The sequence below is a fragment of the Dasypus novemcinctus genome, chromosome 4, assembly GCF_030445035.2.
Source record: "Dasypus novemcinctus isolate mDasNov1 chromosome 4, mDasNov1.1.hap2, whole genome shotgun sequence".
NCBI classification, from domain to species: Eukaryota; Metazoa; Chordata; class Mammalia; order Cingulata; family Dasypodidae; genus Dasypus; species Dasypus novemcinctus.
Genome location: NC_080676.1, coordinates 23,488,304 through 23,505,252, shown reverse-complemented (window position 1 = coordinate 23,505,252; position 16,949 = coordinate 23,488,304). Strand labels below are relative to the sequence as shown.

At 33.4% G+C, this 16,949-nt stretch overlaps 1 pseudogene; it reads right to left on the bottom strand.

Annotated features, from left to right (window-relative positions):
- Positions 1 to 16,949, bottom strand: part of LOC101437145 (heat shock cognate 71 kDa protein pseudogene) — a 65,114-nt pseudogene that overhangs the window by 31,980 nt on the left and 16,185 nt on the right.

The following is a 16,949-nucleotide window of genomic DNA, read 5'->3' as shown; positions in this document are numbered from 1 at the left end:
ACTTTTAATTATTCAGGTTGTGCCAGCCAAAAGTACCCTCAGTTACCTGGATAGCCTTGTGCTGAGCTAGCCAGCCTCCTCCCTGCCAGAGGTGGGACTGAAGCCTAAGCTAGAGCTGCAGGCTGATCCAGGTGAAAGAAAATGGTTCCTACTGTCACTGTGATATTTGGTCAGGCCGGCTTCCCCTCAGGCTAGGGGCGGGGTAAAAATAGCAGCCACTGGCCTTTTTCTGACTTGGACAAATTCACACCCCAGCTGTTCCTAGAATTATTCCTTAGCCTTCTGAGTCTACCAATCAGTAGTTGAAATTGGCATCCAACTGTCTCCTCCTCCCCTGTTTTTGGGAAATGGAGCTTCGAATTCTGGTCACAGAACAGCTCCTGGGGTGGCTTGTACCACCAGAGTAGGACAATCACCAGCCTCAGCGGCTTGACTAGCAATTTCCTGGAGAGGCTGGTGCAGGTCCCTGCAGCTTCCTCCCTGCTGGAGGTGGCACTGGGGCCTAGGCTAGACCTGCAATCTGATCTGGGATTGCAGCACCAGGATTTTCAGTCCACCCCACTTCCCCTTGTGCCAGGCACAGAATTAAGAGGGCGGCTCCCAGACTCTTTCTGACTTGGACAGGCTCAAACTTTAGCTGTTCACAGGATTATACTTTAGCCCACTGAATTTTACTCATCATTAGCTGAAGTTGGTGCCCAACCATCTCTTCTTCCTGTTTTTGGGAAGTAGAGCTTTCAATTCCAGCCACAGAACAGCTCCCAAGGCAGCTTGTGCCTCTGGTGGAGGATGGGCACCGGCCTCTGGGGCGTGGAGCGCTCTACTTATGAGTCTTTTCTGCAGATGGGCAGCCTCCTTCTTCCATTCCTTCAAAGATGTTGCAGGATGCTCTTCTGGTCTCCTGGAGGCCCCAAACAGGTGCTTCAGCTAGCTCCAGAGAGTTCTGGGTGTTTACCAGCTGCCCTGCAACAGGAGCCAACTCTAGGAGCTCCTTACTCCGCCACCATCTTTCTGTCAACTCTTGCTTGTCTTTTAATTTTATATATGGGAGCTTTCAAGATTAAATTTTTAAAAAATATTTTACTAGTCTTTAATTAATTAATCTTTCTTTTTATGGTTTGTGCTTTATGTGTCATTTTAAACATATCCTTCCTTTCTGAGAGGCCTAAAAATATTTTCCTATATTACTTACAAATACAGAAAGCAACATTTAAAAATTTTTATACCTTTAATTTAACTGTATTTCAGTTTAAGTATAGTTTAATGTAAGATTCTTACCCAATATGTGTATTGTCACAACATTGTAATATTCCATCTGGTGTCTACTGATTTACAATGTTGCCTTTCTCATACTTCCTTTCTGTTCCATTGGTCTCTCTGTTTATCCCCACACCAAGAATTAACTTACATAATTTTATAATAATTCAATATTGCAAGTCAGTTCTTTGTGTTCTGCCAGTACTGTCTTTGCTATTTGAAGCCTTTATTTTTCCTAATGAATTTTACAATAGGCTTATGAAGGCTAATGAAACTTATCGTAGGGGTTTTGGTTGAAATTGCATTGAATGTGAAGATTTATTTTAAAAATTTCCATCTTTAGAGCAGGGAATTTTCTCACCAGTTATCATTCTACTTCTATGTATTAAGACAGTGTTTATATCCTTCCGTAAAATTTTATTTTCCCCAGAGAGGTTCTATACCTACATTTAGAGTTATTTCTAGCTTATGTTATTAATTAATCTTGCCCTAATATAAATGAGTTCATTATTTTTACATTGTATTTTCTAAATATTTATGTTGATGTATATTACTCATACATATACACATGTATGTGTGTATATATGTAGATATATTATGTATTTGAATGTGTGTGTTTGTGTGTGTATGCTTTCCATTAGATCAAGCTCATTAATTCTATTCAAAATACTCAATAATTTTTCAATTTATGAGTTTCTGAGAGAGGTGTATAAAAATTTTTCTCTAAAATTATGAGACTTACCAATTTCTTTTGGTAAATATATTGGTAATTGGTTTATTTATATTCAAGATAGACTAATCACTATATATGTATTCAGGATTTCTAAGTAATCTTTTTATTTTATACTAAAGAATTATTTTATACTAAAGAATACTAAGCAATCTTTTTATTTTATACTAAAGATTAATCAATATATATGTATTCAGAATTTCTAAGTAAGCTTTTTATTTTATACTAAAGAATGACCCACTTTGTACTTTTAATAGGTTTGCCAAAAGAAGCATTTGTCATCTCTCCTCTCCTCCCTGAGTTACATTGTCCTGAAAGTGTTCATATTTTCCTTGCATTTATTTACATTAATAGTTTATATCTAAAATATATATTACATATGTTGTTTTATCCTTTGAAATCCATTAATGCTATAGTTTTCTACTTTAATGCATTTTATTTTTCTCCTAACCTTATGTTTATATTATGTGTATTGTTGGTGTATAGTTCTAGTTCAGTACTTTTTAATCTGGATTCTATTTTATTGTATGAGTTAATCACAATTTAATCATTTTTCTATCTATATACAGGTTGTCCATAGTTTTAAAAAATTCCAAATAATGCTATTATAAACATCATGTATCCTTGTATAGATGTGAGAAAATTTCTCAAGGTTATATTCTCAGGAAGGGAATTGCTGAATCATATTGTTACATCAAATAACATTTCTTTCAGGAAAATTTAAATTCCATTTTAAAAATATATTTGTCAACATTTGATATTAGAGGTACTGTTTTCCTCTCTGATGGGTGTGAAATGGTATTTTATCTTTATTTTAATTTGCGTTTACCTTGTTAGGTGAAGTTTAGTGTTTTACACATGTTTATAGTCTCCTCTCTGAATTGCCTATTTGCATTTGTTTCCTGCTTTTCTATTGGTTTGTTTGTCTTTTTGTAATTTTGTATACTTTATGTATTCTGGATACAAATTCCTTGTTAGTGATATAGTCTAGTTTCTCTTCCCTTACAAACGTATTTTTTGAGTTTTATTTAACAAATCTTTCTCTACCTGAGGTCAGAAAGATAATCTCCCGAGTTGCCTTCCCAAAATTAAGATTTGCTTTTCACAGTTAAGTCTCATGAACCTACACTAACTTTTAACTAAGGTGTGAAGCAGGTTTCCCCATAGTCCAGCACTGTTTACTGAATAGCCCATTTATTTTTCAGCTTACCTGTCATGTTACTTATGTCATCTGTAAGACTTCCTCTCTGAAGGGGTTTGTTTCTATTTCCCAATTTTACTCCATTTGTCTGTATATTTATCCTTTAAATCAATAACACAATGAATAAATTACACATTTGGTAGATCAACTCTGCCCATGTCAAGATTTTGTCATTTTACTGATGTTAGACTTCTTTTTAGGGACTATGTACATATACGGCATGTGTATATAAATATGTACACATGCACATAATTCCTATTTAAAAGAACCTATTTTTTGTTTTGTTTTTAAAGAAGCTTTAGATTACATAAATATCACATCAAAAATAAAGGGGAAAGAATAATAAAAAATATAGGGGATTTCCATATACCTCACTCCTCTCCCTCCCACAATTTCCCACATTAACAACATTTTTCACTAGTGTGGTACATTTGTTAGAACTGATGAACACATAGTGAAGCATTACTACTAACCATGGGCTATAGTTTACTTTATAGTTTACACTTTGCCCAACACAATTTTATAGGTTTTGACAAAATGTATAATGGCCTATATCCATCAATGTAATGTCATGCAGAACAGTTTCAATGTCCCCAAAGTGCCCCTATTCTTCCCTCTCCCTCCCCTCAGAACCTCTGGTGACTACTGCCTTTATACTAATGATATAAGTTCTTCCATTGCTTGGATAATAATAAGTCTACAATAGAATAATAATAGAATAAAAAGAAGTCTACTCTAGTCCATTGTTCATTCCCCAATCTTGAGGATTTTGAGACGGTGGTGCCCACTCTGTTTCTATTGAGAGCAGGCTTAGATTCCATAGGGAAGATGGATGGAACTGTTTTGCTTGCAGTTGTAAATACTCTGTTTTTTTGGGATGGGCATTGTCCATCATCATTCTTTTGCTGTTATTTGTCCTGTGGGAGTTCAATGAACTGGAGAGTAGGTGTTGGCTGCAACTCTGCTGAGATTCAGGCTTCAACCAGCACATGAATACAGACTTAATACAGAATACAGACTTAAATCTCTGGGACAAATAATTAACAAGTGTAGTATTAACTAAAAGGTCAAAAAAAAGGGGCAGAAGAGCTATGCGTAGGGAAATTATAAAGGAGTTTAACTCTGATATATTGGGGAGCATATATTCCAAAGTAAGGCCCACTGACGGTGCTGTCATTTGCTGACTGTTAGTGTATAGAAATACAATTGATTTTTCTGTGTTTTAGAATCAGCAACATTATTAGCTTTTCTAATAATTTGTAGATTTTATTGGCTTTTTTTTTCTGGCCAGGAACCCCAGGACAATTTTTAATAGAACCGATGCTGACAGACATACTTGCCTCCTTCCTGATTTTTTAAAGGAAGTATTTTATTTCACCATTAGCAATGATGTTTCCTCTAGGATTTTAGTAGATATCTTCATTAAGTTAAGAAAATTCCTTCTCTTCTATGGTTTGCTGAAGTTTTTATTATGAAACAATTGCAGGAAATATTCCATAAAATCCACTTTTGAGATCATTATTTATTCTAGTCTACTTTACTTTGTTAATGAGGGAGACTAAATTGGTATATTTTATGATATTAAAACACGTTTCTATATCTTGAATAATCCAAGCATTATGTTCATTTTAAAAAATATTGCATTAGTTGCTAATAATTTGTTTAGCATTTTGCATCTAGGTTTGTAAGTGACAATGACTCAGAATTTTCCTTCTCATATAACACTTGATTGGTGTTGGTATTAAGACTATATTGGTCTTATTAAGTGAATCAGAGAAATTCTCACTTTTTCTATTCTCTGGAATAGCTGGTATATATAAATTCTCAATTTTTTTTAGTGGTAGATTTTCTTTTGATTTTCTAAATGTTTGCTTATTATTATGGAAAAATTCATTTCCTCCATTTCTTTACAGTATGATTTGGAAATTGCATTTTAAAGATTTTTAAAAAATCTGAGTATTTTCAAGTGTATTGACAGCATTTTTTATCTTATGAATTTTGTTGTATAGAATTTTTATTATTGTTCAGTTTTATGTATATCTTATCTCCATTATGATTCCTTCTTAGATTCATTAATTATTTACAATTGTATTTTTTCAACTTCCAAACATATAATGGTTATTTCTGTTTTTTTTTTAATTAGAGAAGATTTAGTTTACAGAAAAGTCTTTAGAAAATACAGAGTTCTCTTATAACCTCCCACACACGCACACAGTTTTCCCTATCATTTACATTTTACATTAGTGTGGTACCTTTGTTACAATTGACATAACATTATTATAATTATACTGTTAACTGTCATCCATAGTTTATATTATGGTTCACTGTTTATATTGTACAGTACTATTTTTGTTTTTTTTTGTTTTTTTTTAAATGTTTACTTTTTAAAAAAATGTTTATTCTAGTAGCATATATACAACCTAAAATTTCCCATTTAAACCATATTCAAGTATATAATTCAGTGATGTTAATTACATTCACAATATTGTGCTACAATCACCACCATCCAATACCAAAACTTTTCTATCATCCTAATCAGAAATTCTTACCAATTAAGAATTAACTCCCCTTTTCTATTTCCCCATCCTAGCCCATGGTAACTATATTCTAGTTACTGACACTATGAATTTGATTAATTTAATTATTTCATATCAATGAGATCATACAATATTTGTCCTTTGTGTCTGGCTTCTTCCATTCAACATGATGTCTTCAAGTTTCATCCATGTTGTCATATGAATCAGAACTTCATTTCTTTTAAGGGCTAAATAATATTCCACTGTGTCGATATACCACATTTTGTTTAGACATTCAATTATTGATGGACACTTGGATTGCATCCATCTTTTGGCATTTGTGAATAATTCTACTAATGAACATCAGTGTGCAAATACCTGTTTGAATTCCTGATTTCAATTCTGTTGGGTATATACCTTGAAGTAGAATTGCAGAGTCATATGATAATTCTATGCTCAGCTTTGTGAGGAGTTGCCAAACTGTTTTCCAAAGTGGCTACACCATTTTACACTCCCACCAACAGGTAAGCTTTCTATTGCTCTACAACCTGTCCAACACATGTAAATTTCCATTTTATAAACAGTAGCCATTCCAGTGGGTGTGAAGTGGCATCTCATTTGGGGTTCTAATCTGCATTTTCCTTATGGCTAATGAAGCTGAGCATCTTCTCAAGCGCTAATTGGCATTTGCATACCTTCTTTGGAGAAATGCCTATTCAAGTTTTTTTCCCATTTATAAATTGGGTTCTTTGTCTTTCTGTTGTTGAGTTGTAGGACTTCTTTATATTTTCTGGAAATTAAACCCTTACTGGATATGTAGTTTCCAAATATTTTCTCCCATTATGTGAGTTGTTATTTTCTTTTCTTGATGAAGTCCTTCAAAGCACCAAAGTTTTTCATTTTGACCAAGTCCCATGGTCCCATTCATCTAATTTTCCTTTTGTTGCTCATGATTTTAGTGTGAAGTTTAAAAAACTATTGCCTAGCACAATGTCCTGAAGATGCTTTCTTTTCTTTTCTTTTCTTTTCTTTTCTTTTCTTTTCTTTTCTTTTCTTTTCTTTTCTTTTCTTTTCTTCTAGAAGTTTTATACTTTAGTTCTTTCTTATTTTGAGGGTAATAATTTTATTTTAAATTATTCTTATTAGAGAAGTAATGCATTTACAGAACAATCATGCATAGAATACAGGATTCCCATATATCATCCCACCCACCAATGCCTGGCATTAGTGTGGAACATTTGTTACAATTGATGATAGCCCATTTTATAATTGCACTATTATTTAAAATCCATGGTATAACATAGGATTCACTGATTATGTAGTGTAGTTCCATGGATTTAAATTTTTTAAAATTCTGTTACTATATATACCATCTAACAGCTACCCTTATAATCATATTCAAATATATATTTCACTGCTGTTAATTACGTTCACAATGTTGTGATACCATCGCTCCTATTCATTACCAAAACATTTCCATCATTCCAAATAACCTTTACATTTTAAGCCTTAACTGCCTATTGTCAATATCCAACCTCTTCCCTGGTTACCTATATTCTAGATTCTGACTCTATGTATTTGCTTATTCTAATTGTTTTTAAAAAGTGACATCATACCATATTTGTCCTTTTGTGTTTTGCTAATTTCACTTAACATGATGTCTCCCAGGTTCATCCTTGTTGTTACAGGTATCAGAACTTCATTTCCTTCTACAGATGAATAATATTCTGCTGTGTGTATATATATATACATGCATATATATATATGCACCACATTTTATTTATCTGTTCATCATCTGAGGGACATCCGGGGTGCTTCTATCTTTTGGCAATTGTGAATAATGCCCTATGAACATTGGTATGGAAATATCTGTTCAAGTCCCTTTCAGTTCTATTGGGCATATACTAGTAGTGGGATTTCTGGATCATATGGTAATTCTATAATTAGTTTTCTGAAGAACCACCAAACTGACTTTTCTATAGTGGTTGCACCATTTTACATTGCTACCAGCAATAAATGAGTGTTCCTATTTTTCTGCATCCTCTCCAAAATTTCTTAATTTCCATTTTTTAAATAGCAGTTATTCTAATGGGTATGAAATGATATCTTTTTGGGTTTTGATTTGCATTTCCCTGATGATTAATGATGTTGAGCATCTTTTCATGTACTTATTGGACATTTGTATATTTTATTTGTAAAGGCTTCTGTTAACGTCTCTTGCCCATTTTTTAATTGGCTTGTCATTTTGTTGTTAACATGAAGGATTTCTTTAAATTTTCTGGATCTTAATCCCTTATTGGACTTGTGGTTTCCAAATATTTTCTCCCATTCTGTAGGTTGTCATTTTACTTTCATGATAAATCCTATGAGGAATGAAAGTTTTTAATTTTGATGAGGTCTCATTTATCTACTTTTTTCTTTTGTTACTTGTGCTTTGTTTCTGGGTGTAAAGTCCAAGAAAACGTTGCCTAAAACAAAATCCTGAAGATGCTTCCCTTCCTTTTCTTCTTGGAGTTTAACAGTTCTACTTCTTATATTAAGGCCATAGATTGATTACGAGGTGATTTTTTTATATGGTGTGAAGTAAGGGTCCTCCTTTTTTGTTGTTGTTGTTGCAAATGGAGATCTAGCTTTTCCAGCACCATTTGTTTAAGAGGTTATTCTTTCCCAACTGAGTGGTCTTTGCCCCCTTGTTGAAAATCAGTTAGTCGTAAGTGTGAGGTTTGATTTCTGAACTCTTAATTCAATTACATATGTCTAGATGCCTGTCCTTGTGTAGGTATCATGTTGTTTTGATTACTATGGCTTTGTAACAGGTTTAATGTTTGGGAAGTACAGGTCCTCTAATTTCTTTTTCAAGAGCTTTTTGGTACCCTTTACCATTCCATATACATTTGATGATTGGCTTTTCCATTTATGCAAAGATGGTTGTTGGAATTTTGGTTGTGATTGCATTGAATCTCTAAATTGCTTTGGGTAGTGTGTTAGTCAGCCAAAGGGGTACTGATGCAAAATACCAGAAATTGGTTGGTTTTTATAAAGGGTATTTATTTGGAGTAGGAGCTTACAGATACCAGGCTATAAGGCATAAGTTACTTCCTCACCAAAGGCTATTTTCACGTGTTGGAGCAAGATGGCTGCTGACGTCTGCAAGGGTTCAGGCTTCCTGGGTTCCTTCATTCCAAAGTCTTGCTTCTCTCTGGGTTCAAGGTTCCTTCCTTCCCAGGGCTTGCTTCTTTCTGGGCTCAGCGTTCCTCTCTTCCTGAGGCTGGCTTCTCTTTCCTTTGTGGGCTTACTTCCCAGGGCTCCAGCTTAAGGCTTCAGCATCAGACTCCAATATCTAAACTCCAACATCAAAAACTCTTGCATCAAAAGCTCCAACTCTGTCCTTTGCCATGCCTTTTATCTGTGAGTTCCCATTCCTTGCCCTAATGATGTGATCCAATCAAAGCCCTAATCTTAACTCAATCATGCCCAGTAATAGACCAGATTACAAACATAATCCAATATCTTTTTTTGGAATTCATAACCATGTTAAACTGCCACAGGTAGTATTGAAATCTTAATGATATTTATTCTTCCAATCCATGAATATGAAATACCCTTCCATTTATTTAGGTCCTCTTTAATATATTTTATCAATGTTTTATAGTTTTCTGTGTACAAGTCCTTTATATTAGATTAATTCCTATATATTTGATGTTTTATTTTCTGTTATGAATGGAGCTGTTTCCCTGATTTCCTATTCTGAATGTTCATTGCTAATGTATAGAAACACTACTGATTTTGGAGAATTGATCTTGTATTCTGCCACTTTGCAAAATTCACATATTAGCTCTAGGAGCCCTTTGGTTTTCTCAGGTTTTCTTTATATAGCATCACATCATCTGCAAAAAAGGAAAATGTTACTTCTTTTACAATTTCAATGCCTTCTATTTCTTTAATTGCCTCATTGCTCTGGCAAGATTCTTTGGTACAATATTGAATAACAACATTATAGTGTTGACAGTGGGTATCCTTTTCTTGTTCCTGATTTCCAATGGAGGCTTTCAGTCTTTCACTGTTAAGTAAGATGATAGCTGTGGGTTTTTCATATATGCCCTATGTCATATCATGGAAGTTTCCTTCTGTTGCTCATGTTCTGAGTATTTTTATCAAGAAAGGATGCTATATTTTGTCCAACATCTTTTCTACATCAATAGTGATGGTTACATGCTTTTTTTCCTTTATTCTGTTAATGTGTTGTATTACATTAATTGATTTTCTTAGGTTGAACCAACCTTGCATACCAGGGATAAATCAGCTTGAACATGGTATAATTGTTTTAATATACTGTTGGATTCTGTTTGCTAGTATTTTGTTGAGAATTTTTACACCTATATTCGTAGAGATATTGGTCTGCAGTTTTCCTTTTTAGTGTTATCTTTATCTGGCTTAAGTATGAGACTAGTTGTTGTCTTGTAGATTGAATTAGGGAGTGTATCATCCTCTTCAATTGTTTTGGAAGGCTGAGCAGAACTGGAGTTAAGTCTTTTTGTAATGTTTGGTAGAATTTCCTGTGAAACCATCTGGTCATGGACTTCAATTTGTTGGGAGATTTTTGATTACTGATTCAATCTTTTTACTAGTATTTGATTTGTTGATATTTTCTATTTCTTCTTGACTCAATGTAGGTAGTCTTTTTCTAAGAATTTATCCATTTCATCTAGGTTATCTAATTTATTGCTCTACAGTTGTTCATAGTATCCTCATTTCTTTTTCTTTCAGCAGAGTCAATAGTAATGTCCTCATTTTCATTTCTGATTTTTGTTATTTGTATACTCTCTTTTTTCTTTGATAATCTAGCTAAAGGTTTGTAGGTTTTATTGCTCTTTTCAAAGAATCATCTTTTGGTTTTGATTCCAGTGTTTTGTTTTTTCTATTTTATTTATCTCAGCTCCAATCTTTGCTATTTCCTTTCTTCTCCTTGCTTTGGGTTTACTTTACACTTCTTTTTCTAGTTCTTCCAGTTTTGAAGGTAAGTACCTGATTTGAAGTATTTTATCTTTTTATTGTAAGCATTTAGAGCTATGAATTTCTCTCTCATCACTGCCTTTGTACCATCCCATAAGTTTAGATATGTTGCATTTTCATTTTCATTTCCCTCAAGTTATTTCCTAATTTTACTTCTGATTTCCTCTTTAACTCATTTGTTCTTCAAGAGGGTTATGTTTAATTTCCACATATTTGTTAATTTTCCCATTCTCCCTATTTTATTGATTCTAGTTTTATTCTGTTGTGGTCAGAGAATATACATTGTATGATTTCAGTATTTTTGAATTTACTGAGGATTGTTTTGTGATTCAACATATGATCTATCCTGAGTAATGATCCATGTGCGCACAAGAAGAAGGTATACTCTGATTTCATTGGGTAGTGTTCTTTATATATCTGTTAGGTCTAGTTAGGTTAGTGTATCATTCACGTCCTGTACTACCTCACTGACCTTCTACTAGAGGTTCTACCCATTATTGAGAGTGATGTGCTAAAGTCTCCTACTATTATTGTGTAACCATCAATTTCTCCCTTCAAATATGTCAGTATTTGCTGCATATATTTGGGTGTTCTGATGTTAGGTGCATATGTATTTCTAATTGCTACATCTTCCTGATGAATTTTCCCCTTTACCAGTATATAATGACCATCTTTGTCCTTGTAATTGTTTTTTAATTAAAGTATTTCCTTTATAATTTAGATGCCTTTTATTTCTATTTCTTGCCAAATTGCTGTTGACAGTGGACATCCTTGTCTTGTTCCTGATATTATTGGGAAAACTGTCAGTCTTTCACCATTGAATATGATGTTAGCAGTAGGCTTTTCATATAGCTCTTTATAATGTTGAGGATGTTTCCTTCTAATTGAAGTTTACAGAATTTTTCAAGTAGGGGTGCTAGATTTTGTAAAATGAATTTTCTATACCAATTGAGATGATCATGTGTTTTTCCTCTTCATTCCACTAATGTGCTATATTATAGTAACTGATTTTTTAATGTTGAGCCATCATTTTATACTTGGAATAAATCCCACTTGATCATGGTGTATGATTCATTGAATGTGCTGCTAGATTTGGTTTACTAGTGTTTTGAGGATTTTTGCATCTATATTCACAAGAGATATTGGACCTTAATTTTCTTTTCTTTTCTTATCTTTATCTAGCTGTTGTATGAGGGTGATGTTGGGCTTGTAGAATGAGTTAGGAAGTGTTCTCTTCATGTTCTTGAAAGTGCTTGAACAGTAATGATCTTAATCCTTTCTGGAATGCTTGGTAAAATTCACCCATATAGCCATCTCACCCTGGGCTTATCTTTATTGGAAGGTTTTTGATTACTGATCCAATCTCTCTACTTAGATATTTGTCTATTGAGGTCTTCCATTTCTTCTTGAGACAATGTGGGTACTTGTTTTTCTAGGAATTTGTCCATTTCTTCCAGGTTTTCTAATTTTTTGGCATATGGTTTCTCATAGTCTCCTCTTATATGCAAGAGAGATCTTTGTTTCTATTGGGTCAGCATGAATGTCCCCTCTTTGATTTCTGGTTTTAGTTATTTACATCCTCTCTCCTTTTCCTTGTCCATCTAGCTAAAAGTGTGCAAGTTTTATTGATCTTTTCAAAGAAGCAAATTTGATTTAGTTGATACTCTACTGTTTTTTATACTATACTTTATCTCCACTCTAATCTTTGTTATTTCCTCACTTTGGGTTTAGTTTGCTCTTCTTTTCATAGTTTCTCTGTTGTAATATTATGTCTCTGATTTGATATATATCTTTTTCTATTTTTTTTTTTCAGGAAGTACTGGAGATTGAACCCCAGACCTTGTACATGGGAAGCAGATGCTCAACCACTAAGTTACATCTGCTCCCCTCTTCCTTTTTAACGTAAGTATTTAGGCCTATAAATTTCCTTCTTAGCACTGCCTTTTTTGTATCCTGTAAGTTTTGATATGCTGGGTCATTGGTTTCTTTTGCCTCAAGTTTTTTTGTTATTTCCTTTGTAATTTCTTTGACCCATTGTTTCTTGAAAAAAACGTGTTGTATAATTTACACATAGTGTGAATTTCCAGTTCTCCCTTTGTTGTTGATTTCTAGCTTCATTCCTTTGTGGTCAGATGAGATCCATTGCATTATTTCAATATTTTTATATTCACTGGAATCTAACATATAGTCAGTCCTAGAGAATGATCCATGTACATAAGAGAAGTATATGTATTCTGCTGCTGTTGGGTGAAGTGTTTTATATATGTCTTTATTGGTTTGGAGCTCTACCCCAGAAAAACAGTTATTAAATTTAATCCATTCCTGTAGTGTGAACCCATTGTAAGGGGTACTTTTTAATGAAGTCACTTCGTTTAAGTTATGGCCCACCTCAATCTGGGTGAGCGTTAAACCTTTTATAGGAATTATTTGTAAGAGGAATGAAATACAGACACAGAGAGAGAAAGCCACAGAGAGAGTAGTCAAAATCTGAAAAGAGAGGCTGCTATGTGCACTGCCATATAACCGAGGAACCATGTCACCTTGATTACAACTTGATTTGGACTTTCTCTTAGCTTCAAAACTGTGAGCTAATAAATACCCATTTTGTTTTAAATCCAGCCCTTTATATGGTATTCACTTGAGTAGCCAAGGAAAGTTAAAACAGTATCTGTTAGGTCTACTTGGTTTATAACATATTTCAATTATTCTATTTCCTTATGGATCTTGCATCTAGATGTTCTATCCATTATTGAAAGTTGTATTGAAGTCTCCTAAAATTAATATAGGATTGTCCTATATCTATCAGTACTAACTTTATATATTCTGGGGCTTGGTCATTAGATGCATATATATTTATAATTCTTACATCTGTTGAATTGATGCCTTTATCAGTATATAATGACTTTCCCCGTCTCTCATAACAGTTTTGATTTAAAGTCTATTTTTTCTGATATTAGTATTGCTACCCCAGCTCTCCTTTGGTTATTATTTGCATATTTTTTTTTCAATCCTTTCACTTTCACTTTCATCCTACAACACAAATTTAAGGTGAGTCTCGGTCATGATTTTTAAATTCTTTCCAATAATCTCTGCCTTTTGACTGGAGAGTTAAATCCAATTACATTTAGAGTAACAACTGATATTTCAGGACTTCCTTCTGCCATTGTGCTAGTTGATCTTTCTAACTCATGTCTTTTATTTCTCAAATTTTCTATTAATGTCTAATTTTATATATATATATATATATATTTTTTTTTTTTGTATTGTGCCATATTGAGTCCCCTCTTCTTTTGTTCTACATATATTTTTTCACATATTTCCTTTCTGGTTTTCATGGGACTTAATTTAACATCCTAAATCTATAACAATCATGTTTGACTTGATGTCAAATTAACTTCAATGATACACACATGTACTGTCCCTTACCCTTTTATATCTTCACTTTTTTGTATCTGTTACAAATTATATCTTTATATATTATATGTCCCAAACCATAGATTTATCATTATTTTTATGCCTTTGCATTTTACAACCTGTAAGAAGTAAAAAGTGATGTTATGTAACAAAAAAGTACCATACAATAATAGTGGCATTTATATTTACCCATATAGTTACCTTTACCAAACATATTTATTACTTTATTCCCCTTCAGTCCACTGTCTGGCATCTTTTCCTTTCAGTCTAAAAAACTCCCTTTAGCATTACTTGATTTTTAGTGTTTTGTTTTGTTTAGCAGTGATGAACCTTTTCAGCTCTTTTTAATCTGGGGGTAATCTAATCTCTCCCACATTTTGGAAAGACAGTCTCACCAGATGTAAAGCTCTTGGTTGGCAATAACTTTAAATATTTTTCCCCACTGCCTTCCTTCCTCCATGTCTTCTGATGAAAAAATAAGCATTTAATCTAATTGGCAACTCCTTGTACCTAACACACTGTTTTTCCCTTTTACTTCTCAAAACTTCTATCTTTGGCAGTCAACAGTTTGACTTCTGTGAGGCTTTGCATGGTCTGCTTCAATTTTGTCTTGTATGGGTTTCTCAGGCTTCTTGAATGTGCATATTCATGTCTTTTGTTAAATTGGGAAATTTTTTGTCATTTAAAAAAATATCCCTTCTGCCCCCTTCTTGCTCTCTTCTCTTTCTGGGACTTGTATAAATTGTACATGGGTTTACTTGATGGTATTGCACAGGTCTCTTTGGCTCTGTTCACTTTTTAAAATCCTTTTTTTTTTTTTCTTTCTGCTCCTCAACACAAATCATTTAATTGTCCTGTCCTTGAGTTCACTGATTCTTTCCTTTTTAAATTCCAATAGCTGGTGAAACCTCCAGAGAAGTGTTCATTTCAATTATTGTGGTTCTCAACTCCTATATTTCTGTTTGAATCCTTTTTATAACTTTTCTTTATTGAGATTCTCATATTGTTTCCCCCTTTTTTTTTCTGATATCCTTTAGTTCTTTATGTTTTTCTCTATCTCCTTGAGCATATTGAAGATCATTTTTAAAATCTTCGTGTAATACATCCGAAGTCTGATCTTCATCTTCATTGGTATCTGGATTTTTATCCTTTTCCTTCTTCCTTTGGATTGGTCAACATTTCCTGTATCTTATTTTTTCTTGTACAGTGTATAGGGAAAGATTATATTTTAATACTTTAAAATGTTAACTCTTGGATTTAGTTTCTAATATGTCTATTTCTTAAGTTTGTACCCAGCTAGTGATATAACAGGGATAATTTTGAGTGCCATGGGCTAACAAAAGCAAACAAAACCAGCAAAAAATACTTTTTACAGTCTTTGCAAATTGGCACTGTGTCAGCCATTTCTTTCCTTTATAGTTTAGCTCTTTTATCAAGAAGATCAGCAAGAGGGGAATGCAAAGCACAGTGTCCTTCTTTTCTGAGCCTGTATCTTGTCCTGGGCTTGTGCTTACTGTGGCCTTAGGTATTCCTATGTGTACAGGAATTTAAATGCTCTCTCTCTTCCCTCTGAAATAGACAACTTCCTCCATCCTATGTGCTCAATTGCATGACTCAAAGGAGGTAATCTTTCATCTCATGCTTCTTTGACTTAATTATTTCTTACATTTCTTTAGCTCTCTGCCTCTGCAGGGAAAGCTCTGGAAGAGATAGTCAGAAAGGAATTTCCTGTTTCAGTTTCAGTCTGCCAACAGATAAATTGGCAGGGACATAGAGGCACCCCCAATAAGTACATATAGTTACTTCACTACCTCTGGAACAGGACCAGGGTCCCACAATGGGAGCGTACGCTGGTTTCACAATGTGCCAGGGAGTGATGGAGGATGGACAACAAGGGTGACATGACTTTTCCTTACCATTTTTTTAAGCTGTGTTTTCTTGATTCAGCTCTTGACCAGTTACTGCATCCCTTTAAATATATCTGGATTTTTTCAGGAAGATGGTTCTGCTAGGTTTTGATAGTTGTTCAAAGATTCTGTTGAATAATGGAACCCTGGAGCATACTATGCCACTCTAAGACCAAGTTTGATGTCAGATTTAGCTAGCATTTTTTTAAAAATTGGAAAGTGGAGTTTTTCTACCATTCCAGCTGTCATATTGCCAAAATTCTTTCAGCTTGCTTCTTAAATTGGTCCATTTATATTCTCTAGAAAATATAATTGAATTTTAACATAGTCTAATTTAAGAAAATATAATCATGGTTTTCCTCAGAATTATAAAACGATTCTCCCTTTACATATTTGAATAAATAATAATTTATACAATCATGTCTATGATTTTGCAATAAAATGAAAATTCCCTCAATATTATTTTCAGCAATATTTAAAAGATTATTATTTGGAAGTGATGTGAGTCTAAATTTTCTGGGATTCTCATTGCTTTGATTCTCCTTCCTTAATTTTTGGGCATGAGGGTATATTATATTCTTGTTTTTAAAGATTATAATATAATTTTCCCTATGCTATCACATATTTAAGTTTTATTTTACCTAATAGGGTTAAATGATCCCTTTCCTACAAGTACATTCCTTCCAAAGAAGTTAGATTATACATGATTTTATTCTGTAGTAAATTGTCATAGTAAATCAAGTTTAGCTCATAAATAGGTTTTCTCAGGGCTTTCTTCCAGTGAAAATCCTCTTTCTTATGTAATGGTTTCAAATACCTCAGACAATTAATACAAAAGCAAATACCTATGTGGGGCCATACTTTAGTTCACCACATTATTGAAGTAGAGGGTCGTACAGAGAATACAACTT